At 59.7% G+C, this 25,521-nt stretch overlaps 1 protein-coding gene across 15 annotated transcripts in view; it reads left to right on the forward strand.

Moving 5' to 3' along the window:
* The window catches only part of ATP2B2 (ATPase plasma membrane Ca2+ transporting 2), a 351,827-nt gene that overhangs the window by 184,117 nt on the left and 142,189 nt on the right, over positions 1-25,521 (forward strand). For 3 of the 15 annotated variants that reach the window (XM_070576505.1, XM_070576519.1, XM_070576515.1), the window contains exon 1: positions 1,405-1,662. The exons of the other annotated variants lie outside the window; for them this stretch is intronic. The gene's annotated coding sequence lies outside the window, so the exon portion shown is untranslated. Of the gene's footprint in view, positions 1-1,404; positions 1,663-25,521 lie in introns of those variants that run through there. 15 annotated transcript variants of the gene reach the window in all.

A 25,521-nucleotide genomic window follows, 5' to 3' on the forward strand; every position in this document is an offset into this window, starting at 1 on the left:
CCCCACTGGGCACCTTCCCGGCCTGCCCCAATGGAGCCTAGGCCCACCGGGCGCTCAGCATCCTTAGCTTCTCAGCATCCTCCCTGCACTGGGGCCACTCTCCTTGGCCCAGGGGCAGAATGGAACCCTCTGGGAGGGCTGGGGGGGGATGAAGAGCAAGGGGGTGTCAGCGTGGCCCTGCTGGCAGGGGCCCAGCCGCCCGTGCTCCCAGCTCCCGGCTTCCCGCCGCCCCTCTGCCCGGCCGGGTTCTGATTTTGGTGCAGTGCAGACTTTCAGCTTAACGAGACAAATTGATATTCTGTGCCAGCCCAGGGATGGAGCGGCAGCTTGGGACACTCAGCCGGGCAGCTCAGAAGTGGGCAGGGGGTGGGGGCGGGGGAAAGAGAGCTGCTTCCTGGGGCAACCCCCAGCCCTGCCCCTCAACCCACACATGCCCCCTCCACACTGAGATGCTGGTCCTGAAGGTCCTTCCACGTCAGTGCCCTGCTCCCAAGCAGGGTTCCCCTCTGGAGGGGGCGGGGCAGTGGAAGGGAGGCTTCCGAAGCCCCTCTGCCCACTGGGACCTCCTAACCTTGCTCCCAGGGCTGTCCTCCCACCAGTGTGGATTTAAAGGGACAGCAAGTTTGCCGCAGGTGAGGCAGGAAGAAGTGGGCACCTGGCTGGGGGATTCTATTCCTGCAGACCCCTCCTTGGGGGTCTCTGGGGTCCCCTGTGCATCGATAGTCCCCAACTCACCACAGATGTCCCTGCAGATTATGTGGGTGCACAAGATATATGCAGACACCCCTGCCAGTGGGCCCCTGCGAGCAGAGAAATGACCCCTGGAGGGGGTCTTCTGCCAGACCTGAGGCCCCCAGGCAGACAGGGCGCACCCCGGCCGGGAGGTGGGGCTGCAGGGGGAGTGTTTAGATGGCGGCAAGAGGCTCACTGCCGGCTCTGCTCTGCTGGCCCTGCAGCCACAGATGTGTTTAGTGTGTGTTGAGTCCGTTGCTCCCCCCACGTGAACTTTGCCCCCCAGGTCTGGGGGTGTCCTGAACAATAGAAGGGGGCACTAGAGCCCCTTCCCAGCGGAACAAGTCCCCCGGAAAGTAGGGGACCACTTAGGACCATTTGAGCAGAACCCTCCCCTCTCCGCTGTCACCCCAGCCCCCACCATTCGCGGGACCCCCTCCCTTCTGGCGGGCCCAAGTCTACCCTCACCGTGCCCTTGACATTCCCTCCTACTTCGGGGGAGCAGGCATATTCCTGGGACTCTGCCAGCTTCAGTTCCTCCTGATCCCACGGGAGGGATTAAAACCGCAAACAACACCGTGGTGGTTCGGTCCACGCACCCGCCGCCCCTCCCTCCCCGCGCCCGGGCCCCGCAGCAGAACGGCCCTCCCCGCGCCCCTCCCTCGTCCCGGCCCCTCCCCCGGGCGCGGCGGTGCAGGGGCAGGGGCGGCCGCTGCCTCCCCCGAGACAGCGTTTCGCCGGCGAGATGCTCTCCTAGAAGCCGGCGCGGCGCCCCCGCCCCCCGCCCCCCCAACCTGCTCGCAGGATGGTACAGTCTGCAGAGGGACCGGCACGCTGGCTGGGCTCAGCCGCGGCGCCGGCTGCCGCACCGCGATTCCGGGGCTGCCCGCCTGGAACCCGTGCCCGATTGGTGGTGATTTTCGTAGCCAAGTAAGTACCGGCATCCCCCAGCATGAGAAAATAAAAAATAAAAAGCGCCCCACTCCGCTCTCCCCTGCCTCCCTCACCCATTTTATTTTGTTTCATTTCGTTGGGGTTTTTCAGTGCTGATGGAGGTGGCGGCGTGGAGGGGTGGGAGCGGGGCTTGTTTATCTGGCGGCAGCTGAGGCTGCGTTGGGAGCCGCCGGCCGCCGAGGGAGCCGCTAGTGTGAGGGTCCGTGCGCTGGGGAGGGGGGGCTGGGTGCTGGGGACACGGGCGGGGGGCCTCGGACAGGCCGATGCCGGGGTCTCAGGTAGATTCCGGCAGTCTCTGGACAGCAAATGCCCCCGATGGACGTTACGCAAGGGCCAGCCAGTCGGTGGGAGGGGGCAGTGTTCTCTTCCCGCTGAGCGCGTCCCGTGGAAATGCAGAGAACCAGAGGGTGCCCCCTGCCCGCCCTGGCCAGGGTCCCAGGAAAGCTGCCCCCACGGAGGGTCCCCTTGGCAGGGTGGGCTTCAGTGTGCCGGGACACACCAGGTCAGGCCAGCCAGGGTGTGTGGCGGCAGGGCCGGGTGCCTGGGTCCCCTGGATGGCCAGGAGCCGGACAGGAATGGGATGGCTGGGCCATTTTGCAGCAGTCACGCCGGTGGTGGAGTTGGCACTTTCTGCCCGGAAGCCCTGGTCCTCGGCCGGCCTGGTGGCCTCTGGCTGCTCTGCTCAGGCACCTGGGCTCCTCTCTGCCCCCTGAAGGGTCAGGGCTGGGGAGTCCAGCAGGGGGCCTCCGGACTCCCCGAGGGTGGGCTGCTGCGGGCACCTGCCCCTTTCTAGCCAAGTGGCCATTCCACAGCACGGCTGTCCTCTGCTCACCGGGGTTGTGTGGGGAGGGGTCTCTGCAGCTGGCCTGCCTCAGTCAGGCAAGGGGCCTGGGGGTCTTGGGCCCCCACGCAGAGGTCCGGCCTGGTGCGACCTTCAGAAGGGTAAATGGGCAAGCCAGCTCGGCCAGCAGAAGGTCCTGGTGTGAGGCTGCACACCCCTCACCCGGCGCAGAAGGGGCTCAGCTCCCGCCTGCACTGCTTTCCAGACCGCTGGCAGGAGGCAGAGCTGACGCGCGGGGCATTTCCAGGAGCGGCGAGCGCTATCCGGAGAAATTCTCCTTTGACGTGTGCAGTAGGAGGGGGCTCCGGGCACAGGCCACGGGGGGCCTCCGCCTCTTAACTTCCTTGAAGGGGCAGCGGCAGGGAGGGGCTGCTGCTCGGGGGGCAGCCTGCAGGGGGAGTCCAGGAAAGATGCCGATGGCCCATGTTATTTAGCCACCTTCGTACACCCAGTCCCATTTGTATCTGGGCATATACGTGTCCACAGATTTGCACAGATGCACACACACAACTATAGTCCACACAGTAGTGCGTCGTATATGTTCAAATCATACACACACATACAGAGTGCCCGTGCCCTCAGATACACCCCAGCACATGTAAATACAGCTCACATCCCTGCATACCACCCACTCACCTGCACATGTAAATACGGCACGTGTAAATACACGTACAAATACAGATACACCCCAGCACATGTAAATACAGCTCACATCCCTGCATACCACCCACTCACCTGCAAAATGCAGCATGCACACGAGTGCAGCATGCACACACACACGCACACACACCTGTGAATGCAGCATGCCCACACATGCATGAAGCACTAACGTAGGAATGCAGTAGGCTGCACATGGGTGAATTGGCCTGCACGTGGTGCCCTGCAGTAGCCACAAATGTGGCATGTGCACATGTGAGGGCTGGCCCTGATGTGAAAGTGACAAGCACACACGTGGTGTCCTGAATGCCATTTGCATGCCTGTCGGTGCATTGGCAGGCACATGGCACGCTGGAATGTGCCCACAGGTGAATGTGGGTTGCACACCTACAGAGATGGCCTGGGCACCGAGATGCAGCACCTCTGCGGATGCTGCGTGCACACACCTGCCCCTGAGCTTCTGGGCATCCTCTGTGAGACTAAAGGTGTCTGTGTGGGCACCGGGGAGAGGCTTGCCCCTCAGGGGACTGCCCATGAGGACAGAGGGACACTGGCTCCCGAGTGGCTGCCACAGCCCCACACAGGCCCGAGGGAAGGGCCATCTTGGGTTACTGATGTTCTGCAGAAAAGGCTGCCCAGCGTTGGGAAAGAGACAGAGGAGGGGTTAGGGGCATGGCTGCTGCCCATGGCCCAGACTACCAGGAGCTCGCACTGGCCCCGCCGACCCCCTTCTCTGGCACCAGGAGACCGACACGCTGGTGTGGGGTCTCTGAGAGCTGGGAACCGGGTTCCCTCCAGCATCTCCCAAAGTCCTCTCCAGACCAGAGGTCAGAAAAGCTGCCTGTGGCTTATGCTGTGGGAGGACTGAAATGCTGACCCCCTCCCTCGTTCTCCTCCTGCCCCCGCTCCCTTTCTTCCCACCCAGCACAAGTATGGGTCGCGGCACTTGGGTGAATAATAATAACCCAGCTAGCATTCGCTGAACTAATTGCTCTGCACACATCGCTACAGTGGGGGCTCCCACAGCCTTGTTATTACCATGCCACAGATGAGGAAGCTGCACAGAGAAGTGAAGACACTCACCCAAGGTCACACAGCTGAAACATGGCAGAGATGGGGTGGAAGGCAAGCCATCAATCCCCCTGGCTGCCCTCTTAGACCCTCCCTTCCCTCCCCTCCTGTCTGAGGCCAGTTCCAGTTTGAGGTGCTAACTTCTTGGGAACTAATAGGCCAAGAACTTGCGATTTTGAGCAAGGCTCCAAGAAAGAGTCCAGAGGCTCCTGTGGGTGAAGGCAGGTTCGGCCCTGTCCCAGGCAGCCTGATTGCTCTGCCCCCTTTGCACTGTGGAACTGATGGCACCAACAAAGCCAAAGCAGATGTGTGCACTCTGTGTTTGCCTGGCCTGGGAACCTGGGCCCATTTATAAGAGGGAAACTGAGGCCCAGCCAGGGAAAGGGACTTGTCCAAGGTCACACTGTGCTGTCTGCAGAGTGGGGGATCTTGCCAACCTCTCTGAGCTCTCGGGCACAAAGCAGCAGGGGGCCTGTTTGGAGCCCTGGTTTTCCCAAATGTTAGAGTCCAACTTGAAAGGATGAAGGCACAAGGCCAGCCTCTGCTCCTGACTGGCTGTGACCAGCTGGGTGACCTTGGACAAGTCGCTTTGTCTCTGCACCTCAGGCTCCTCGTCTGTGACCAGGGCCTGCCTGACCCTGCCCTGCCTTGGCCCGCAGCGGTCTGAGAGCCTTGGGCACTGTGGAGGGCTGTGCAGGGAGGTGTCACTGGCGTCAGGGCCTGGAACCAGAGTAGCTGAGTGCCTTGCTGCTGCCATTGGCCAAGGTCAGAAGGGGAAGCAAGGAAGGGAAGTCTCGAGGCTGGAGGGCCTCGAGCATTAATGGACCTAAAAAACCACCTGGTGGGGGGCAGATCCCTGCGTCCCCCGCAAGGATTCCGGAGGTCCTGGGGGCTGCGTCTTCACAGGTGCCCCAGCATTCTCAACTCTGTAGCTCTGGGCACCCCAGGGAGCCGAGGTTGTTGAGAGTGGGGGTGCTTGGGGAGCCCACAGGCTCTCAGAGCTGGGGGTCACCTGGGCTCCTGCCACATCTGGGGAAACTGAGGTCTCTTGGCAAGTTGGTGGCAGCACGTGACTGAAGCTCAGATCTCTAGCCCCCCAGACCCCTCAGCGCCCCCAGCCCCAGGCTTCACCCTGCACAGCTGAATCAGGCTATTCCAGAGGCCAGTCAACCTTGAAATCCAAAATGAACTGTCTTCTCAGCCGTGTGGCTGGGAGGGTGCTCCAGGGAGAGGCGGCGGCCCTGGGGTCGCATCCTGGTGACACCTCTCCCAGCCCTGTGGCCCTGGGGGACATGGCTTCTCTCCTGTGGACTTTGGTCTCCCTTCTTTAAGAGGGGGGACGAAAGCAGGGCTGTTGGGAAGGTGTGAAACGACGCGGTGCAGCAGCTGGCTCATAGTAGGTGCAGAGTCGAGGTGGAGGGCCACGGGGGACCCTGAGGTGCAGGGCGTGGCTCCTCTCTGCCTCCCTTACCTCCCGAGGGGCTGCAGTGGAGCTGGGTGGGGCACAGGTGCTGGGTGCCACGTGCACACACATTGTGGGGGGCGGACAGGCTCCCTCCCCCAGCCCCGCCTGGAGCCCACAGTGCAGCGTGGGACCCTGGCCACCCCCGCCCCCGTGCCGCTCTCCAAGACCCGAACGTTGAACCCGCAGGAATTCATTTCTCCCTCCCAGTGGGAACCTCAAACAAGAAAATATTTAGGGAGAAGGCCCCCTGGACAGAGACAAGGGGATGTCTGGCTGTACCCTTCATGCAGAGCTGGTAATAGATAGGGAAGAGGGCAAGGCCCTGGCCTTCGGGGCAGTGGGGCGGAGCCCACTGTGTAGTAGGTACAGTCGGCCCTCTGCACCCAGGGGTGCAGAACCACAGACAGGAAGTGCCTACTGAGGGACTCGAGCATCCGCGGATTGGGGTGTCCGAGGGGGTCCTGGAAGCCGTCCCCGTGGACGCAGAGGGACGACTGTAGTAACAGAACTCGCCTCCCAGGCGGGTGAGAGGTGGCAGGAGAAGCAGTGGCCCAGAGGGCTGGGCTCAGGGCGCGGCCCCTCTGCCGGGCTCAGGGAGTGGAAGTTCTCGAGCCTGAGCATCAGTCTGGGTTGAGGCGGGGGCAAGTTCAGAGCCTGTGCTGCTGCGAGGAGTCCTGAGTCGGTGCCCCCATCGCCTCTTCCGCCCTTGGTGTTTGATCTGCAGAGTGGGGCGTGCTGCCAGCTACCCACCTCACAGGGCTGCGGTGTGACGACAGTAAGACAGGTGACACTAAGGACGCTGTTGGCCTCCCGAGGACCCGCCATGTGCCGGGCCGTGTGCTGAGGGCCTCACCCTGGTCTCCAGGGGGGAGCCTGCAACAGAGGGGGCAGTGTGTGTAAGACCTTAGACTCAGTGCACACGACCCAGAAAACTTCAGAGGTCAGAGGGCTGGGAGGACACAGGGCAGGCCCGACGGGGGGCGGGCAGGGGGCCAGGGCTGGCGTCCCTGAGGCTTCGGGGGGGCCCCCGGGCCTGGGGAGGAGGCCTTGGTCTGAGGCTCGGCCCAGCCCGGCCCCTGACGGGTGAACTTGCCCCTGTCGTGTCAGCCCTCTGGCCTCATGCTCTCCCCTTGGAAGAGGCCCCGTGCCCCTGCCCGCCTCGTTCCTCGGTGCAGGCGGGTTCTCCTGCCAGCCGGCCTCAGGGTAAGGGGTCTGCGCCCTGCAAGCATCAGGTGTTAACAGCCGTGGGAGCAGTTAGAGCCACTGGCTCCGTCTCGTGTGGCCGCCCTGACAAAGGACCACAGGCTGGGCAGCTCAAAACAACAGAAATGGAGGCTGCAAGTCTGAGATGGAGGTGTCCAGGGTGGCTCCCCCAGAGGCCCTGCCCCTTCTGAGCTCCTGGTGGTTGCCTTGATCTCCGGCCTGTGGCCGCGTCCCTCGGACTTCTGCTTCCATGTCCTCATCACCTTCTTACTGTGTCTCCCCTCGTCCTCTCTTCTGGTAAGGCCACCGGCCACTGGATACAGCGCCCACCCTCCATCCAGGATGGTTTCATCTCGAGATCTTTAAACACACCAGCAAAGACCCCATTTCCAGGTCAGGTCACGTTCTGAGGTTCCAAGTGGACATGGATTGGGGGGGACACTTTCAACCCCCTCTGACCACTAAGTGTGTCGATGAGTCCTTTGCACAGTGTCTCGTTTCTTCCTCACTGCCACTCATTTCACAGGTAAAGAAACCAAGGCTTAAGGATGTGCCCAAGTCGCGCAGCAGGTAGGGGCAGGGCTGGGATTCGAACCCAGGTCTCTGGTGCTCTTTCTCCTTTTCATCTTCTGAGAGCTGTCTGGGGGCTGCCCAGAGCCAGGAACCCGAGGGGGGCGAACAGCCCGTGTGAGCTGGGGCTGTGGGGCTGCTGGGCCCCAGAGAGAAGAGCTGGAGGCGGGCAGGGGAGCTCGGGGTGTGAGGGACCCCCGCTGGCCCCAGGGACCAGTGCCGCTGAGAGGCCACGGTCTGTTCTTACCTCAGCCACGTACTCTCTGAACCTCGGTGTCCTCGTCTGCAGAATGGGGACAGCAGCACCGACCCTGTAGGGTGACTGCCAAGTCCTAAAATGTGCATCAGGATGGCTGTTCCTAAGAGCTGAAATGTGTTCTCGAGCACTTTACAAATACTTTTTCATTTAATGTGTGGGAGGGTGATTGCTTGTTCCGAGCCACATCCTAAGTGGCTCGACCATTAAGTAGCTCATGTGGTTGAACTAGTGACCTCACCTGAGTTTACGTCTTGGAAAATGGGGTCACACTGGCCCCCACCTTCCCGGGTGTTGGGAGAGGCAGGTGGAGTTCAGGCAAAGTGCCTGGCCTGGGGTTACAGTCTGGTTGAAGGCTCAGAGGATGTTTTCCCATCTGTAGAATGGGGGTAATAATATTGTTATACTCTTGTTTGTCGTGGGAGGGTTTGGTGGAGTAACGCGAAGGAAGCGCTTGGCTTGGCTTGTCCGGAGATCCGTGTTAACAGGGCCTCCTCTGCGCCGTCAGAGCAACTTGAATTTAAATCCTAGTGCCAGTGTTTACTGCTGTGTGACCTTGAGCGAGTAGCTTTGCCTCTCTGAGCTCAGCATCCTCATATGTCAAGTGGGGTTGGAGGGACCTGCCTCACAAGATTGTGTATAATGTGATGGATAGAAAACAGTCACAAACAGTGGCTCAGTCCTGCCAGACATTCAGGGTATGCGGAGCTTCTGTCCTGCTGCTGGGGAAAGGCCCCAGAGGGCTTCCTTAAAGATGTCCTCAGAAGGGGCAAATCCTAGTCCGACAGTGGGTGGAGGTGGGGGGGAAATTCAGTTTTTGTCAAGACCCAGAGAAGTCGTGCTGCAGTGGAGCGTGGGGTTGGAGGCAGCCATGAATGGATGACCCGGCTTGGGGTCCAAACTATTTAGCATCGAAGGGTGGAAGCAGGCCTCGGGGGCTGGCACCCCGAGGGCAGTTTTCTGCAGAGCAGGGGCCTTCTCACGCTGAATGGGGCTGCTCCGCTGGGCCGTGTCTGCGGCCCGGAGACCTGGCTCCTGTGAAGCCCTGCCTCTGGGCCGCAGCCTCGGCTCGGGGTGGCCCGGGGAGCTGAGCTGTCACGGGGAGCAGAGCTGGGGGGCGATCCTCGGAAGCCATGTGGGAGTGTCCCCAGCTGCCTGCGGCCTCTGCAGCAGGTGAGGGCTGCGAGCTCGTCCAGAGAAGGGGGTGCCGGGCTCCGTCCGGCTGACTGAGTCTCCTCAGCATCTGATCTGTGCCCGCGGGCGGGACACACATGCCCCTGGGTTGACATGGCAGTGACACAGCACGGCGGGTTCAGGACCGAGGCTGGCCCAGCGTCAGATCCGAGGCCTGCGCGCTGACCGGCTGTGTGTCCTCAGCTTGGTTCCCGCAGCTGTAAAATGGGGATGGTCTCAGTGCCTCCCTGTAGGGTGGCTGTGGGGAACGCAGAGCTGTGTGGATCCCCAGACGCACGTTTCTGCGTCTCTGAGCTAGGGCGCCTGTGGCAGCTGGTGGCCCGTCACGGGAGAACTGCACGCCTTTTTCTTTGTCAAGTGGACGTAAATCAGCGGTGCATCCTGGCAATGGACGCATCGTCGATTTGGTGAGATGTGGTAAATAAGATAACACCTTTACAGGACTTAGAACAGGGCCACCAGGCTGGGGGACAGGCCAGTCCCCCAGCAGCCTCCCCCGCTCAGTCACGGTGGGACCTGGGGCGCTGTGTGCACCTCACACGAGCCTTTGTTTCCTCTTCTAAAACCTGGGGTGCGAGAAGACCCACCTCTCAGAGTTGTTGTGAGAAGTCAGCAAGCGTATGTGTGTATCACGTGCCCGGCAGAGGACCTGTATGCAGTAGGTGCTTAATAAATGGCAGCTCAAAACAAACAGCAAAGACGGTAGTGCAGGGAGGAGTCTAAAGCACAGACTCTGAGATTCCAATCCCCACTCCACCACTTCCTTGCTGTGTGACTTTGTGCAAGTTTCTTAACTTCTCTGTGCCTTAGTCCCACCCTCTATAAAATGGGGATAACGAAATATCCAATTCGTAGGATTGCTGTGAGAATTAAAAAAAATTGAAGTGCTTAGGGCCGTGCTTGGCAGAAGTGTGGGCAGTTATTATTTGATGAACTTCTAATGAGTCTCTTCTAGTTCAATAAATGGTAGCTGAAATAGACGGGGCCCAACAAAATCATAACAATGCAGACTGCCCTCGTCGTACACACAGGCAGCTGTGGCTCCGGCTGCACGTTGGTTTGCCCAAGGTCGCACAGCTGGCTCTTCCCAGAGCGGGAACCAGACCCCAGCGTCCAGGCGCCGGCCCGGTGTTGCCTCTTTGCCCATGTAGTTCCAGGACTCTTGCTTCTTATGGGGAGAGTGGGGTTCTTGTCAGGGGAGGGAGGGTTTCTAGAAGAAGCCGCAGCCAGATCAGCATCCACGAGTCGGGGCTTTCATCAGAGGTGGTTTCCTTCTCCCCCCACGTGTCTGCTGTCCACCGCAGCCCAGGGGAAGGGCTGAGCCGGGCCAGGCCCCAGGGCGGCAGAGCCTGCCCGTCCCACAAGCCTCCAGCCAGCGCTTATGGCCTCCAGGTGCCTTCCCCGTGGCTGCTGCAGAGTTGACACAGCAGGACTCCCCTCCGGAGAGAGCAGAAGCCCCCGCTGGCCAGCTGGTCCAGCCGCCAGGCAGCATGAGGGCCGCAGAATGGATTAGGGGCGGGGGGCAAGGTGGCCGAGACCTGGGTGTGGCCCGGCCTTCACAGACACTCCGAGTGACCTTGGACCCGCCACAGTCCTTCTCTGGTCACCAGTTGCCCATCTTTGAAACAAGGACTTTGGGGCCAGATGGAGCCCCCGGAACGTTAAATGTCTGCGATTCAGAATTGCCCGGGCGTTGCTGATAGTCAGGTCTCAGGGAGGGGACGGGGTGGAGGGGAGGAGCTCTGACCACGTGTGGGATGCACATGCCCGTGGATCGTAGGTGGGGGGCCGTGGGAGCAAGCTTGAGACAGGGGCAGCTCCCGCTCGCCCCAGGGCGACTCTGCAGACAAGGGGGCAGCTGGGGGCTCCAGCAGCCGCAGCTGGGGTACGCTGCAGGCTGGGGAGGGGACCCAGGCGGGGCGCCGATGGTGTCCCCACTGTCTTGTGCGTCTGCCGTGCAAAGGCTGCTGAGAGCTGGTCTCTTCCTAGCAACTATCTGAAGGCAGGAGCTTAAGAGCTCTTGAGGCCACTTCTAAATTTATCAACTTACGTGACTCACTTCAGATTAAAATGAGGCCCTTCTCCCCACCCCACCCCCAGCCAATTTCGGGTTTCCAAGCACAGAGGATCTTGAAGAGAGGAGAGAATGTAAATCAATAAAACCAATATCGGCCGAGTACTCGGTGTGTGCGGGCCGTGTGCTGGGCTCTGAGCCGAGCCCAGGGATGAATCTGGTTGGGAAACAGCTCTCCCTGGGGAGACCGGGCCGCCCGGATAGGAGGTGGTGGCTGATGGCAGACGCCCAGCCGGGGGCTGGACCACGAGTGACTTCTGTGCCCGAGACTTGGCCTCACCAGCCACAGACTTTGGATCGCACAGTGCCTCAGTTTCCCCATCTATAAAAGGAGCTGGTACAGGGAGGCGTCCACGGCCTTGGCCGCCCCCGTGCTCAGGCGGTGGGAATAGAATTAAGCTTGGCTGTGCGCTGGGGCCCAGGGCTGTTTCTCTGTCCTCTCAGAAGCCTGCGTCTGCCGTGCCCACCTCCGGACCTCCAGAAGCTTCTCCCGGGATTCTCTCTGAACTCGAGTAGACCTCTGCCGTGGGACTGCAGCTGCTAAAAATGATGCACATGCTGGGGCTGAAAAGTGGCCCCCGAGCCTTCGCACGGCGGTCGCCCGAGCCCCCACAGCCTTCAAGGTGGCCTGGACGATGCCAGCAGCTGGCGTGAACCGGCACCTCCGCGCTGGGCGCTCCACGCGCACGGCCCTTTCCCCTCACGGCCGCAATGGCATCGCTAACCAGTAGGCGACCTGGTCCTGGAGGAGCACCCAGCTCCGGCCTACTCTCACTGATGGACGCGTGGGGCTGGCAGGCGGCGCGGGGCCTCCTGGGCCTGCCATTCATGCTGGACTCACAGGGAGGCCGCGCCCGGAGCCGCACCGCCCACGGTTGCCAGAGAGGGTCCAGAAGCCCCGACTCTGCGCCTGGTGTCAGCCGCCACCCAAGAGCTCCAGTGCCACCCCGACCCTCGGAGAAGGGGCAAGGCCTCGGCCAGACCTCAGGCCTGGGGCAGGGTCACTCATCCCAGCCCTGTCCCCAGCACAACGGCCACCAGGGCGAGTCCCTGACGCCCTTGGGTCTGGCCCCCAGCGACGACCGGCCTGGGCCCTGGGGGATGGACCGTGTCCTTGCCCTCCCTCCTCTCTCCCTGGAGACACCCGGGAACCCTCGCGGGGTCGGAGCCATGCGGGGTCCACAGTGTGGGGAGAGGAGCGACTGGCAGACACTCCTAAGGGAAACGCAGGCCATGTCCCTGGCGGGCTAGTGTCCATCTCTGCACCTCCACAGGGGAGAGGGGACGGTGGCCGTGGAGGAGACCGTGCAGGCTGTGGGTGACGGGCTCCGTGCAGCCCTGCCCGTTGCCTGGTAGCCACTGGGATTATGCTGCTCGTGTCACCGTGAGGGGGGCGTTCCCATCCTCACCCCCCAGACGGGACGCAGGTCCCTCAGAGGGCTCTGGGCCTCGCCCCCGCTCACATGGGCTGGCAGCAGAGCCGTGAGTGGGCGCTGGTCAGTTCCTGTACTTTGAGGGGCTTGTTATCATATTCCTGGGGTCTCACAGGGCAGCCAGGGATGCTGTTCAGAAAGCATTTTCTCTGCCAAAGAGATGAAATCCCAGAATGCAGAACTGTGGGGGCTTAGAAGGAGGAGACAGCACAAGGCCGTGGGTAAGAGCAGACGTGGGAGCCCGAGGGCCGGACTGATTCCCAGCCCCTAATGCTTCCCAGCTGTGTGACCTTGAGCAAGTGACTTGACCTCTCTGTGCCCCAGTCGCCTCACCTGTAAAATGGGAGTAAATGATAGTGCCAACTTCATAGAGTTCTTGTGCAGATTAAATAATTTAATGGGTGTAAAGAGCTTAGAACAGTGCCTGACAGTCTCCGTAGAAAGCTCTGTGAAGTATCAGCTGCTTTGTTATTAATCATGGAATCAGAAAGACAGGGTGAGCCAGGCCTGCCCTTTTCCCTTTCTCCCTGAATCTAGCCCCAGCCTCCTCCATGGCCCCCATGGCTGCCAGGGGGCCTTCTCAGGTGGTCCGTCTGGTGGGCCACTCTCTGCTCAAGGCCTCAAGTGCTCCCCATCGCCAAGAGGGTAAGCCCAGGGTCCTTGGCCCCACTCAGTGCTCTGTGATCCATCCCCTCCCCCCCTTCCAGCATCTTCCTCCACGCTTCGCCTTCATACCGCTCCTCCTGCGTCAGCTGATTACTTATGCCCTGAGTTGGTCAGAAATTCAGTCGTTCGGTATGAACTGGAGTACACCTCCCGTTCACGCGGAGCCCTTCCCCACCTCTGAGCCTGTGCCCAAGCTGTGCCCATCCCCGGGCCACCCTGTAGCCACCCGTCAAAGCCGCACTGAAGTGCCTCCTCCTTCAGGAGGCCCTCCTGCCTCTCCCTTGGTTGTAAGACCCCAGGCGGCAGACCCTGGACCTCTGGAGTCATGCCCCAGCCGAGGAGTTTTGTTTGTTTTCATTTTTGTGTTTTTCAGAGATTTCATTAGAACGTTGTTGGATAAACACATGTTGAATAAATGAAAAGATGACCTTCCTCACTGGTCCTCCATGTCCTCTCTCGCTCCCCCTAATCATCTGTTCATCCTAAGTGGAGGCATGGATCCTTTTAACCATATAAATCAGATTATGATGCTCCCTGCTTAAAACTCTGCAGTCTTCCCAAACTCCTTTCCACAGCCTCTGAGCCCTTCGGGGCCTGGCCCCTCATCCCACCCCGCTCTCCTCACTCACTCCTCTCTAGCTTAAGGGCCTTCTTGCCATTCCTCAAACTCATCAGCCTCTTTCCTGCCTCAGGGCCTTTGCACATGCTGTTCCCGCATCCAGAATGCTTTTTCTCCTTCTCTTTTTGTGGTGGGTTCCTCCTCATCAAGCTAAATGGCACTTCCCCATTGAGGCCTTCCCCCATCTAAAGGAGCTTTCCTTGTTACAGCGCTTGTTTTTTAAAAGCATTTATCACAATTGACATTCTTTTCGATACTTATTCTGTTGTTTGTTGCCTTTCTTCTCTAGACGATCAACTGCTTCAGGACAGGAGGCTCTGTGTCTCGTTCACTGTTGCTTTCAAGGTCCTAGCACAGGGGGAGGTTTTCTGGTTTGTGCAGCTGTGAAGGGGGGCACAGAGTCCTCCCTCAGCGTCACACTTGACCTGGTATCCACGAGTCGGGGAGCAATGACTGTGGGAGGTTGCTGAGGAGCCCACGCTTGCCCCACCTGCCTTTAGGGAGCCTCCCTGGGCCCCCACCCCGGGAAGGGGTAAGACGGTGGGCGAGGGATGCAGCCGTAAAAGAGAGATGCAGTCCGTTCGTTCCGGAGACTGAGCGGTCTGTAAGTTGCCCAGCACCGCTGGCAGCCATGGCGCCGCTGTGCCATGGCTCCAGGCGGGGTGGAGTGAGGACTGGGGAGGAGGAAGACGCGGGAGGGCAAGCTCCCGGTCCCTGTTCGCGGGGAAAGTGGGCTTCGTCGCGGCGTTTGTGGCTGCACCGTGTGCTGTCAAGCTCGAAGAGCCCTTGGTGATGGGTTTGGGGGCCAGGTCTTAATAAAGGGAGTTTCTGCCAGTGAGCCCGCCGGGTGAGCTCAGGCCACTACCTGCCCGACCGCGAGCCCCCAGGCTTCTCTGCCCGCAGGGCCCCCAGAGCTGCCAATGCCCATGTCCCCAGCCACGAGGTGGCCGGAAAAGAGACCAGGTGGCAACCGCTTGGAAAACCCTATTTTCCTTTTTTAAACCGTAGTCATTTGAATTACAAAAATAACAGCATGCTTGTCGGAGCACATGGCATGGTGCACAGGGATCTGCAGCAGACGGCCGGCTCCCCCCGCCACCCGCACCCTCCGTTACCCAGGGACCGCTGTCGAGACCCTGTTTTGTCGATTCAGGGATGCACATTCCCCCCGTTTTCACGTCCCTGAGATCGGGGTTCATCCCGCCGCTGGTGGCACCTGGAGGTTCTATCGGGAGAGCTTGTCCTTTCTTAGTGGTGTGTAAAACCGTGCTCAACTCACAGTTCACCTGAGAGCCCACGGAATCTGGCCTTTGCTGTTTCTTTCCCTGGCTTGTTCTTTCCCCTGCTGGTGGGTGTGAGTTCAGAGGGGTTGGTCTTTTCTGTGGGGTCATTTACTCATGCCTGTGGCTCTGTTTTGTCCCTAGTGTCCTGCCATGAGCGTCTGGGCTGTCCTGGGTGTTCAGCAGTCTTGGCGAGGCAGCAGACGCTGCTGTAGACGACAGGGCTTGGGAGCTGCCAGCTCTCCCGTCTACCAGCTGTGGGTGCCCTCTCTGTGCCCCCATTCCCGCGTTAAGGTGCCAGCACACGTGCAGCGCCCAGCACAGCCTGGCACGGAGGCTGCGCCAGGACTGGCGCTTTTCTCCTTCCCCCGCCACGCGGATGGCGTGGCGCAGCGGGACACGTCGCCACCCCCTCCTCAACCAAGCAGCCCTGAGACCCAGAGAGAGGAGTCTGCGCTCGATGAAAAGGTTGGATGAGAAAGGTCGGCTGCAGAAAGCCACGTGCAAACAAGGGCAGGAGGGAGAGTCAGAAAACAGGCTCAAAGGTCAGACGAGACAACAGAGGGCAGAGGGCACTTCCCCCAAAGCAAATAAGACACATTTTTAAAAATCAACCAAAGCAAATAGAGGCTTTTTAGTAAGGAGAGAGTCACAGAGAGGCCGAGAGGATGTGCCGGCCGCCCTGGCCCGGCCACCCAGGGGCAGGCCCGGCTCACACCAGGTGGCTGGGGGCCAGAGGCACCCACAGCCGGGCCCCGGGCCCTCCCCTGCCCGTTCGTGACTCCGAGTGCCGTGCCTGATGTGTCTTCGGCCTGGTTCTACGTGCTTTGTGGGACTTATTTAATGCAGCATCCCTCTCTCTGGCAGTTGTTGTCCCCATTTCACAGCTGAGGAAACTGAGGCTCTGAGACCTACAGTGGCTGCCCGAGGGCACCCCACCGCAGGCTGACTGGAGAACCCCCAGCTACACCGTGACGACGGCTGCACAGTCCCAGAGCGCTCAGTCTGGCAGGGAGATGGGTGGTTGCAAACCGTTGTGCTGGCCACGGGGCTAGAGGCAGCTGTGGGAGGAGGAAGCCCACGGCCACTGTGGGGCCGTCAGGGCACAACCTGGAGAGGGCAGCCTGGGGAAGGATAAGCCAGAGCCAGCCAGCAGGAGGGAGTGGGGAGCATGCTCCAGGCAAAGGCTCAGCTCGAGCGCACGGAAGCCACTGGCCCAGAGCAGAAGGCGCCAGGCAGGGGCGGGCAGCACCCGGCGGGCGAGGGCACTGGGCCAGGCCAAGGGCGGCGGGCTGGACAGTGTTACGCTGGGGAGCGATGCCACCGGATTTGCTCTGAAGATCTGGTGGCCCTGGTGAGAGTGATGCGCTGGAGGGACGAGGCTGGAGGCTGCAGCCATGGAGGAGGGGCTGGACAGCATCCCAGTGAGGAGGCAGGTTCCCATGACGGGGGGCAGGGCAAGATGACTGGGGCGGGGGCAACTGGGGGGGCCACGGTGAGGCCCAGCTGCCCTGGGGCCATTCAGAGAGAGATGGGGATGGTGAGAGGGGAGGCAGGTCGGGGGAGCCTCCGAATCTGCCAGAGGGACGTTGACAAACAGACAAACAGGACTGAGAGTCCCCATAACATGAAAACAGCTGCCGGTACCTCAGGGGGCATTCGTTCATCCACAGACGGCAGTGGAGGGCCTACTGTGCGCCAGACAGCAGGCATGCCACACTGAATACAGCTGCCAGTTCACTGCCTCGCGGCCTTGCATCCGAGGGGTGGAGACAGAATAAAGAAAGACATCAGTGGGTAGCATGCCAAAGATCGGTCGGTGTGTGGAGAAAGATAAGACAGAGAAAGGAAGATGGAGAGGGTCGTCTCAAATAGGGGGTCAGAGAAGGCCTCCCTGAGACGCTGGTGTTTCAGCAGAGACCTGTGGGAGCCGTGTGCTGTCCCAGGAAGAGGGTTCCAGGCGGGAGGAGCAGCCAGTGCAAAGGTCCTGAGGTGGGTGCATGCTCAGTGGGCTGAAGGAGCAGCAGGGAGGCCAGTGTGGGAAAGGGGAGTGAGCAAGGGGGAGGCTGGGAGGGGAATTCAGAGAGGGAACTGGGTGGGGTGCAGGTCATGCAGGGCCACATGAGCTCTGGCAGGGACTTTGGCTTGTTCTCGGAGAACGACAGGAGCCACGGGAGGGCTCTGAGCAGAAGAGAGACTTGGCTTGTCTCTGGCTGTGTGTGGAGAACAGACTGTGGGGGCGAGAGGAGAGGCCGGGACGCCAGGGAGCAGGCTCCCGCAGTGAGTGTGGGGAGGGAAGATGGTGGCCGGGCCTGGGTAGGGACAGTGGAGGGGTGAGAAATGACCGCATTTCGGGTGTGTTTTAAAGGTAGAGCAGACAGGATTTGCAGATAGATATTTGGTGAGAGAGTTTTATTACAGAATTGAAGAGCTGGGTTGGCTGCAGCCCCTGGCACGTTGTCTAGAACCTGGTGAGCTCTCAGCAAATATGGGATGAAAGATGAATGTGGGTGGCTGGGTGGAGGGAGGGATGGATGGGTGAATGGGCAGGCAGATAGATAGATGGGGAGTAGAGGAGAGGGGTGTATGAACGGATGGAGGCAGGAAAGCAGGCAAGTCCTGAATGCCAGACTAAGAAATCCTCACTTTCTCAGAGGCAGTGGGAGCCATTGCAGGTTCTTGAGCAGGGGCGTGGCAGGATGTGAGTACTGTTGGAGGCACTTTCAGATGCTGGTCTTGGGTGGTGCCTGGTACCGTGGCCCAAGCTGGCAACTCCCATGGACACTGATGGCCAATCGTCTCTATTTCCTACTGTCCAACCCCCCACCCTCATTCAGCTGTTCATTAACAAGTATTCACTGAGCACTTACTCTGAGCTGAGGGCGCTGGCGACGTAGCATGAACGCACCAGACCCATCTCTGCCACAGGACACCTGCTTCACCCCCACGGCTGGAGAACCAGAGGGGGATGCTGGTGATCCAGGGGTCAGCGCCCACCAGCTTCATGCTGAGAAGGGATGGATCGCCCTCTGCCCTTTCCAGTGACCTTGACCTCCTGCAGCCTTAGACCCAGGAAGCCAGGCCAGGCCTCACAACCAGTCTGGGAACCCTGGAGACCCCCGCATCCTCTTCCTAGCACAGTTTTCTTGGTGGGTTTTGTTCTTTGGTTTCGTTTGGTCGTGAGTGTGTGTGTGTGTGTGTGTGCACACGCGCGTGTTCAGGGGGAAAGCTGTGCTGGGAATGGGGCGAGGAAGAGGGCCCAGTCTGCGTTTGCTGCTCGCTAAGCTTCAGGCTCATTACGTACCTATTAGTTCATTTAACAAGTGTCTCTTGAACCCTCCCTGCATGGCAGGCATTGTTTGAGGCAGTGGGGAGATAGTGGTGAACAAGACAGAGGAGGCCTCGCTAATAAATGAAAGGAGCAGTTCCAGGCAGTGGTGAGTGTTACAAAGAAAATTAACAGGGGAATTTAAGGGGCTACCTGAGATAGCTTGAGTAGGATGGTCAGGGTAGGCCTCCCTGAGGAGATGATGTTTGAGATGATGGGAAGTACTTGGCTATGCCACCATCTAGTGGAAGTGCAGTCTCAGCAAAGGAGCCAGCACATGCAAAGGCCCTGGGGTGGAAACAAGCTAGGTGTGTTTGAAGATCAGAGGCCACTGTGGCTAGAGGGAAGGGGAGAGAGGTGGATGAGGCGGAAGAAGCAGTGAGGGGCCAGACCATGGGAGACGTCTGTAAGGAAGGCGCAAGAAGCCCTCACTCAGGGCCTGGTGCGCAGTCGGTGCTCAGTCTGGAAAGCAGACGCAGCTGCGATGGCGGCAATGACACCTCCCTCCCCTCCTCCCCGCCTCCTCTCACACCCGCCCCCCACCTACCTGCCCCCACCAGCCCCTTCCTTGGAGGAGAGGGTCCCACCGCGTCAGCTCTGCCCGGGTCTCTCCAGGCCAGGCTCCGTCTCATTCTCCTCTTATCCCACGACCACAGTGTGAGGGACGTGGCCTCGTCCCCGTTTCGTGGCTGGGGAAACTGAGGCTCACAGCTGTGAGGGAGTCTGCACAGAGAGAGAGGAGCCAGGCTCAAACCCAGGGCCACCCAGGAAGTCACCCCCTTTCCCGACCTGCGGGGATCCTTCTTGACTGTCATGGAGCCTGTACCCGCTGTGGCCTCTAACGGGCCAGGGCTGTCCTGCGTTTGGAGCAGAGGTGGGGGTGAAGGGAGAGGTGGCCTGTGGGCCATGGCCCCAGTCCTGCCAAGTGGGGAGCGGGGGCGGGGGACCCTGCAGGGCCTTCGGCAGCCGGAGGAAACACCTAGCCTGGCCGGGGAGTGAAGACAGAGCTGGAGCAGGCCGCCTGGGGCAGGAGGTGGGGAATTCACGGGCAGGAGGGTGTGGAGAGCTCAGAATGTCACAGAGCCCCCAGAGCCGGGGGCAGCGGCAGGGCTGCGGGCGCGAAGCGGGGAGACGCCGAGGCATCCCCAGGTCCTCGCCTTTGTGCAGATGCCTCGGCCTGTCCCTTCCTGTCACGGAAAGGCAGCTAGGGAGCCTTGTGCCCATGGGAGGGCGGACAGTGGCCCGGCAGGAGGAGGCTGCCTGCTCACCCCCTGGCTGGTGCCCTCCAGGACCCGCAGGCTGTCCAGGTCTTTTTCTTTCCCAGGAAGCCCCCGGCCCCTGCAGGTGCCTCCAGAGTTCCCAGAGACTCAGTTCCTCTGCACCCTTCCTGTCCTCAGTCCCCAGGACTCGGGAGACCCAGAGTCAGAGCCAGCACTCATCACTGAGGCTTTAGACCTCAGAGAGCATCCTGCCAAATTAACTCCTTTCACAGGGGAGGAGCTGAGCCCAGAGAAGTCTAGTAACTGCTCAAGGTCACACAGCGAGCCAGTGGCAAAGAAATGGACTCCAGGCTTGTGGCTTACTCCCGGGGGAGCACCTTCCTTGTTCTTTCTCACTTCCCTCCAGGAGAGAAGGGGGTCCCCATTTTCCTTGCTCCCTGGGCCTCTGGGTGCCCAGCTCTGTGCTGCGGCTGATGGCAGTGCACTGGCCCCCGGGCCCTTCCCTGGGCGGCTCCAGTGGCTCCTCGGCGGGCCAGGCCCGTGGCTCCTTTTTGGAAGGTTTTTCAGGAAGGTGTCTGGAGGCTAGCCAGCAGGCCTTTTCCACCACCATGGAAATTTCCGATGATGGAGTTAGTCAAACCTCCTGTGGCCCTTCTCCCGCCCCACTTTGTTATGAAAAACAGCTCCTTGGTGGCCCGGCAGGGACAGAGCAGCTGAGATCCCAGAAGGGAACCTGTGGAGAATTCCCCAGCGAGAGGCTCCCAGGAGACGGCTAATCGGACCCAGGGGATCCGGGGTGGAATCCAGGCGCCTCTCAGGCCGGGATTTCCAGCTGCTCCGGGCCAAGAGCCAGGGCGGCCACGGGCCCAGGATTTCCGCCTGCTGTCCTGCTGTTGGTGCTCGGACTGTGTGGGCATGGCGGGCAGGGCCTTGCACATTGTTGATGCTCCGTGAATGTTGGTTGGTGGGTAGATGGGGGCCTGGGCGGGGTGACGGGGAGGAAGGGCAGGAGGGAGGGGAGCGTGTTGGTGAGACAGCTTCCATTCGGAGGAGTTGTGCCGTCCGTCCGTGCCGTGTGACCTCGGTCAGTCGCTTCCCTCCTGGTCTGCCCAGCTTCCTATGGGATGGAGGCAGGTGCACGTGCCTTACAAGGCGGGCTGAAATGAGAAATGCCACACGTGACGTGCCTGGCTCAGTGAACAGCCGGACTTGATCATCTCCATCGTGACCCTCCCCAGCAAGACGAGGCAGAACAGATAACACATGAGCTGGGGAGGCAGCCCTGAGTCTGGCTCTGAGAATCCCCCTGATGAGCTGTGTTGCCTTGGGCAAGTGAATTCACCTCTCTGGGCCTTAGGTTCCTCCCCCGTGAAGTGGGATAAAGAAGAGCAGCTGTTGCAAGGGTTGACTGTAGGGATCAAACAAGAAGGAACCTGGCCGGGGGGGAGCGTGCTCCCCCAGTGTGGTTCCCCTTGTTCTGACGGGAGAGCAGGGCAAGGGGAGTGGCAGGTCTGGCATGGCCTTTCCCTTAACTGGGGAGGGAGGGTGTTTTAGTTCAGGCTGCTGTTGTTGGGCAGAATGCAGGCTATCCCGGCTTGGTCTCAGGGGTGAGGACCAGCTGAGAGGGCAGCTGGACTGACGGGGCAGCTGGTGCCCGGGGAGCCTGGACCGCAGTGCCTGGGGGGATGCGTAGCTGAGGAGCAGCGGCCACCACGCTCCGGGTTCCAGCCCTAATGCAGCTCCACGCCAGCCCCTGAACTGCCCGCTCCCCCTCTGCCCTCACCACCAGCCTGCTGGAGGAGCTGCCCTTGGGCCGGTTCTTGCCCACATAGTGGGGCAGGGCGGGGCGGTGGAGGGGGCGGGTTTCCAGGCCAGGAAGTGGCTGTCGAGGCGACAGGGGCCGAGTGAGACTCAGTTGGCGTTAGCAGAGCCGGCGGTGACTGGAGTCCCGTGCTGCAGGACAGTTAGGGCTGACTGGAGCCTGGCGCAGCTGGATTCCCATCCTTTCCCCCGCTGTGGGGCTGGGCCAGCTGCCCAGGCCTCAGCTCCCCTTCTGTAAAGTGGGAATGACGACGGAGCGCACCCCGCGGGCTGGCTGAGCGTAGGATGAAAGAGACACACAAGTGCCGCACGGGCCCGCCTGGCCTGGGCCTGCACTCATCCGCCCGCTCCGCTGGGTGTCGTGCGTCCTCCCTGAGCCAGCCCTGGTCTGGGCGGTGGGACCTTACAGTGAACAAACAGGTGGCCTGGGCTGGTCATCGCGGCCTGGTTTGCCCGGGACATTCTTGGTTTTAGCCCCCAAAGTCCTGCAGCCCTGAGAAAACCCCTCAGTCTCGGGCAAACCAAGACTGTTGTTGGCCGTAAGCACCCCTGCCCTCTGGGAGTTTAAAGTGTAGTGGGGGTAGACAGACAACAAGTAAATACATAACATGTGTGGCGGTTAAAAGTGTTGCTTAAAAAATAACACAGAGTAAGGGAGAGGAGTGATGGGGTGGTCAGGGCAGGCCTCTCCGAGGAGGTGACATTTGAGCAGGGACCTCAAGAGGTTAGGGAGTGACACAGGTAGACACCTGTGGAATGAGCGCTCCAGACAGAGGGAACAGCATGGGCAAAAGCCCTGAGGTGGGACTGTGCTGGCGTGTTGGAGGAGCAGAAAAGCAGATGGGGTGGGGTGAGGAAAGGTTGACGAGTCAAATTAATTGGGACTCCTTTCAGAAGCAAGTAATATAAATGCCAACTCAAGTTAGCTTAAGGAAAAAAGCTGTATTAGCTAACCTAACAGGAAAAAGAATAGCAGAAGGATTGGCTTCAGGTATGGCTGTATCCTGGTGCTCAGATGAGGTCTTTCCATTTCTCAGCTTTGCTTGCATCTGTGTTACCTTCATTCTCAGGGAAGTCCCAGCAACCTGGGCACACCTCCTATCCATCCGTAACTGCAGCAAAAGGAGGTGCACAGTCCTGAGGTCCAGGCGTGGCAGATGGGAGCAGATGAGGTCTAGTGTGGCTGGAGCAGCGCGTGTGTGAGATGGAGAGGTGGGAGAGGGGGGAGAAGGATAAGCAGGCCCTGAGCACCTGGGCCCAGCCTTGTAGATCCTGTGAGGACGTCAGACTTAGTTCTGAGTGTGCTGAGAGCCATCGGAAGGTTTTAAGCAGGGAAGTGACGTGGTCCATTTTGTGTTTTAGGAATATCAGTTTGGTTGCTGTGTGGGAAATGGGTTGTAGGGCCGAGGGGGCAGAAGGGAAATCAGCAGGGGGGCTGGTGCGATCGCCCAGGTGAGCGTTGACGGTGGAAGTAGAGATGGAGAGAATGGGATGGACTGGAGAGGGACGTAGGAGAAGGCCGGGACCCAGCTTGGGTCTAGGTGGGGGTAGGGGCACCATCAGGAACTTAGCAGGGTCTCAGCCCCGAAGGAACTGGGGTACGGGAGGGACCTCTGTGCCAGGGACAAGGCAGGGGCCAGTCCCTAGAGTCAGGGCCTGTTTGCCTGGATGACGTGAGTCCCCTGAGCTAGAGGCCTGGGACCTCTGACTCTCCTCCCAGTTAGGGGGCAGCTGGGGCCAGAGCCTGGAGCCTGCAGGTGGCGTGCATGTGGCCCCAGCTGTGAGAGAAAGAGAGTTGAGAGGGCAAGGAGCCCACCCAGAGACAGAGGGGGTGCAGAATTGAGGGAGCCTCCTGCTTCAGCCGTGGGCATTGCCCCTTCTGCTAGTCCTGGGTCCAGGGCAAGCCAGGATCCCCTGAGAGGAACAGCAGTGTCCAGGCTGGGTCCCAGAGCTTCTCAGGACCTGGCCTGGCCTTCACTTGGTGCCTCAGGGCAGCTAAAGGGTCTCCCCTGCCCACCAGAGAAACTGGCCAGAGTCACTGCAAGGGAAGAACTGCCCAGAGTCTAGGCTTGTAGGAAATGGTGGGCCCACGTTGGGATCACCCACTTTCTGCCCCACCAGACTGGACTAGGTCCTTGGCCACTTCTAGAATGGATGTCCAAACAGACGAGCCATGAGCATTTTTCTAAAGTTCCTGCTCTGACCAGACTTCAGGTATGGCCAGATCCAGATGTAGCTGAGTTAAGCCTCCCAGGGCATGTACCTGGGGCAGTTCTCAAAGTCTGTGTGCTTCAGAAGGGACTCAGGTCTCCATGTACCATCCTAGGGATGTGCCCACGCCCAGATCTGGTAGCTAACGAAGAGATGACTTTGAGGCACAGAGACCAGGGAGAGTTTGACTGTGTTTGGGAGCATGACTGGGCTCAAGGTCACCTAGGGAGCACCTGTTTGGGGCTCAACACTTTCACACACATCATCTCTTTTAACGGGACAATCCTACAGAGGGGTGTTGTTATCCCCACTTTACAGATGAGGAAACTGAGGCTTGGAAAGGGCCTGCATGGCATTTGTCATGGAATAAGTTCCCAGAAAATCTGAAATCAACAGAAAATGAGTGTCACCCCCTGCCCCCTGGAGATCATACACAGCACGTCGTAGCTTCCCACTTTGGGAAGAACCTTTATAGCAAAGGAAATCATTCTTCTCGCCCCATGCACCCCCTCCCTTCCCCCTCCCTCCCTTCCTTCCCAAACTATTCACAGATGACCCACTATGTGCTAAACACTGTGCTAGGCCCTAGGACTACAGTAGTGACTAAAAACCAGACCCAGGCCTGCCCTCAGTGGTCTAGTGTCGAACACTAACCCAACAGTCACACAAATATGTGTAAAGTGCAACTGTGGTGAGTGAGACAACGGAGAGTATATAACAGGCGAATCAGGGAGGCCTCCCTGAGGCGGTGGGAGGAGGGTGAGTAGGAGTTTACTAGGTGGTGATGGGGAGGGAACAGCATCAGCATTCCAGGCAGAGGGAGCAGAACAGACAAAGGCCCGGCAGGGAGAGCAGAGAGAGGAGAATGGGGTGCTGGGTGGGGCTGGTGGAGCCGGGGCAGGCTGCCAGGGCTCTGACCACTTTACGGCGTTTTGTCTTTATCCTAAGAGTAATGTGTGGTGTGTGTGTGGGGGGGGGGAGTGGGTTGTGATGTGATCGGAACTGCTTTGCCCAGTGGCCACAAGGAGGCCAGTTAAAAGGCTGCCACGGTCCTCCAGGTGAGAGATGAGAAAGACCTGGATGGGGCAGGGGCTGTGGAGACGCGGGAAATGAGAGGTTCCGAGGACACGGAGGAAGGAGCAGAATCCACAGGACCTGGGTGATGGAGGGGACAGAGACGACGACTCTTGTTTCCTGGGCTGTCCACCTGGAGAGAAGATGAGGCATTTCATGTGACAGTGAACCCCGGGGGAGAGTGAGGCAGGGTGGGGAAGCTTAAGGGTTGACTCTCAGAAATGTTCAGTTTGAACCCCTACCTCACACCGTATGCAGATCAAATCGAGAAAACGGAAGGGGAAATCTTCAGGACTTTGGACTTGGCAGTGATTTCTTAGATATGACAACAAAAGTGCAGGCAACAAAAGAAAAGATAGATAAATTGGACTTCATCGAACTTTAAAGCTTTTATGCATCAAAGGATATTATCAACAGAGCAAAAGACAACCCACAGGATGGGAGAAGATAGCTGCAAATCGTCTCTTGGGTGAGGGATTAATGTCCGGAATATAGAAGGAACTCAGACAATTCAACCACAAGAAGACAAATGGCGCAATTCAAAAATGGGCACAGGACTCACGTAGACATTCGTAGGCCGATATGCACGTGAAAGGATGCCCAATATCTGTCATCAATAGGGAAACGCAAATCAAAGCTTCAGTGAGATTCCACTTCACACCCGTTAGGGTGGCTAGAACAAAAACCAAAAAGAGAAAATAGCAAGTGTTGGCGAGGATGTGGAGAAACTGGGACCCTGGTGCACTTTTGGTGGGAATGGAAAATGGTGCAGCTGCTGTGGGGAATTGTATGGTGGTTCCTCAAGAGATTAAACATAGAATTACCAGATGATCCAGCAATTCCACGTCTGGG

The sequence above is a fragment of the Equus przewalskii genome, chromosome 15, assembly GCF_037783145.1.
Source record: "Equus przewalskii isolate Varuska chromosome 15, EquPr2, whole genome shotgun sequence".
NCBI lineage: Eukaryota > Metazoa > Chordata > Mammalia > Perissodactyla > Equidae > Equus > Equus przewalskii.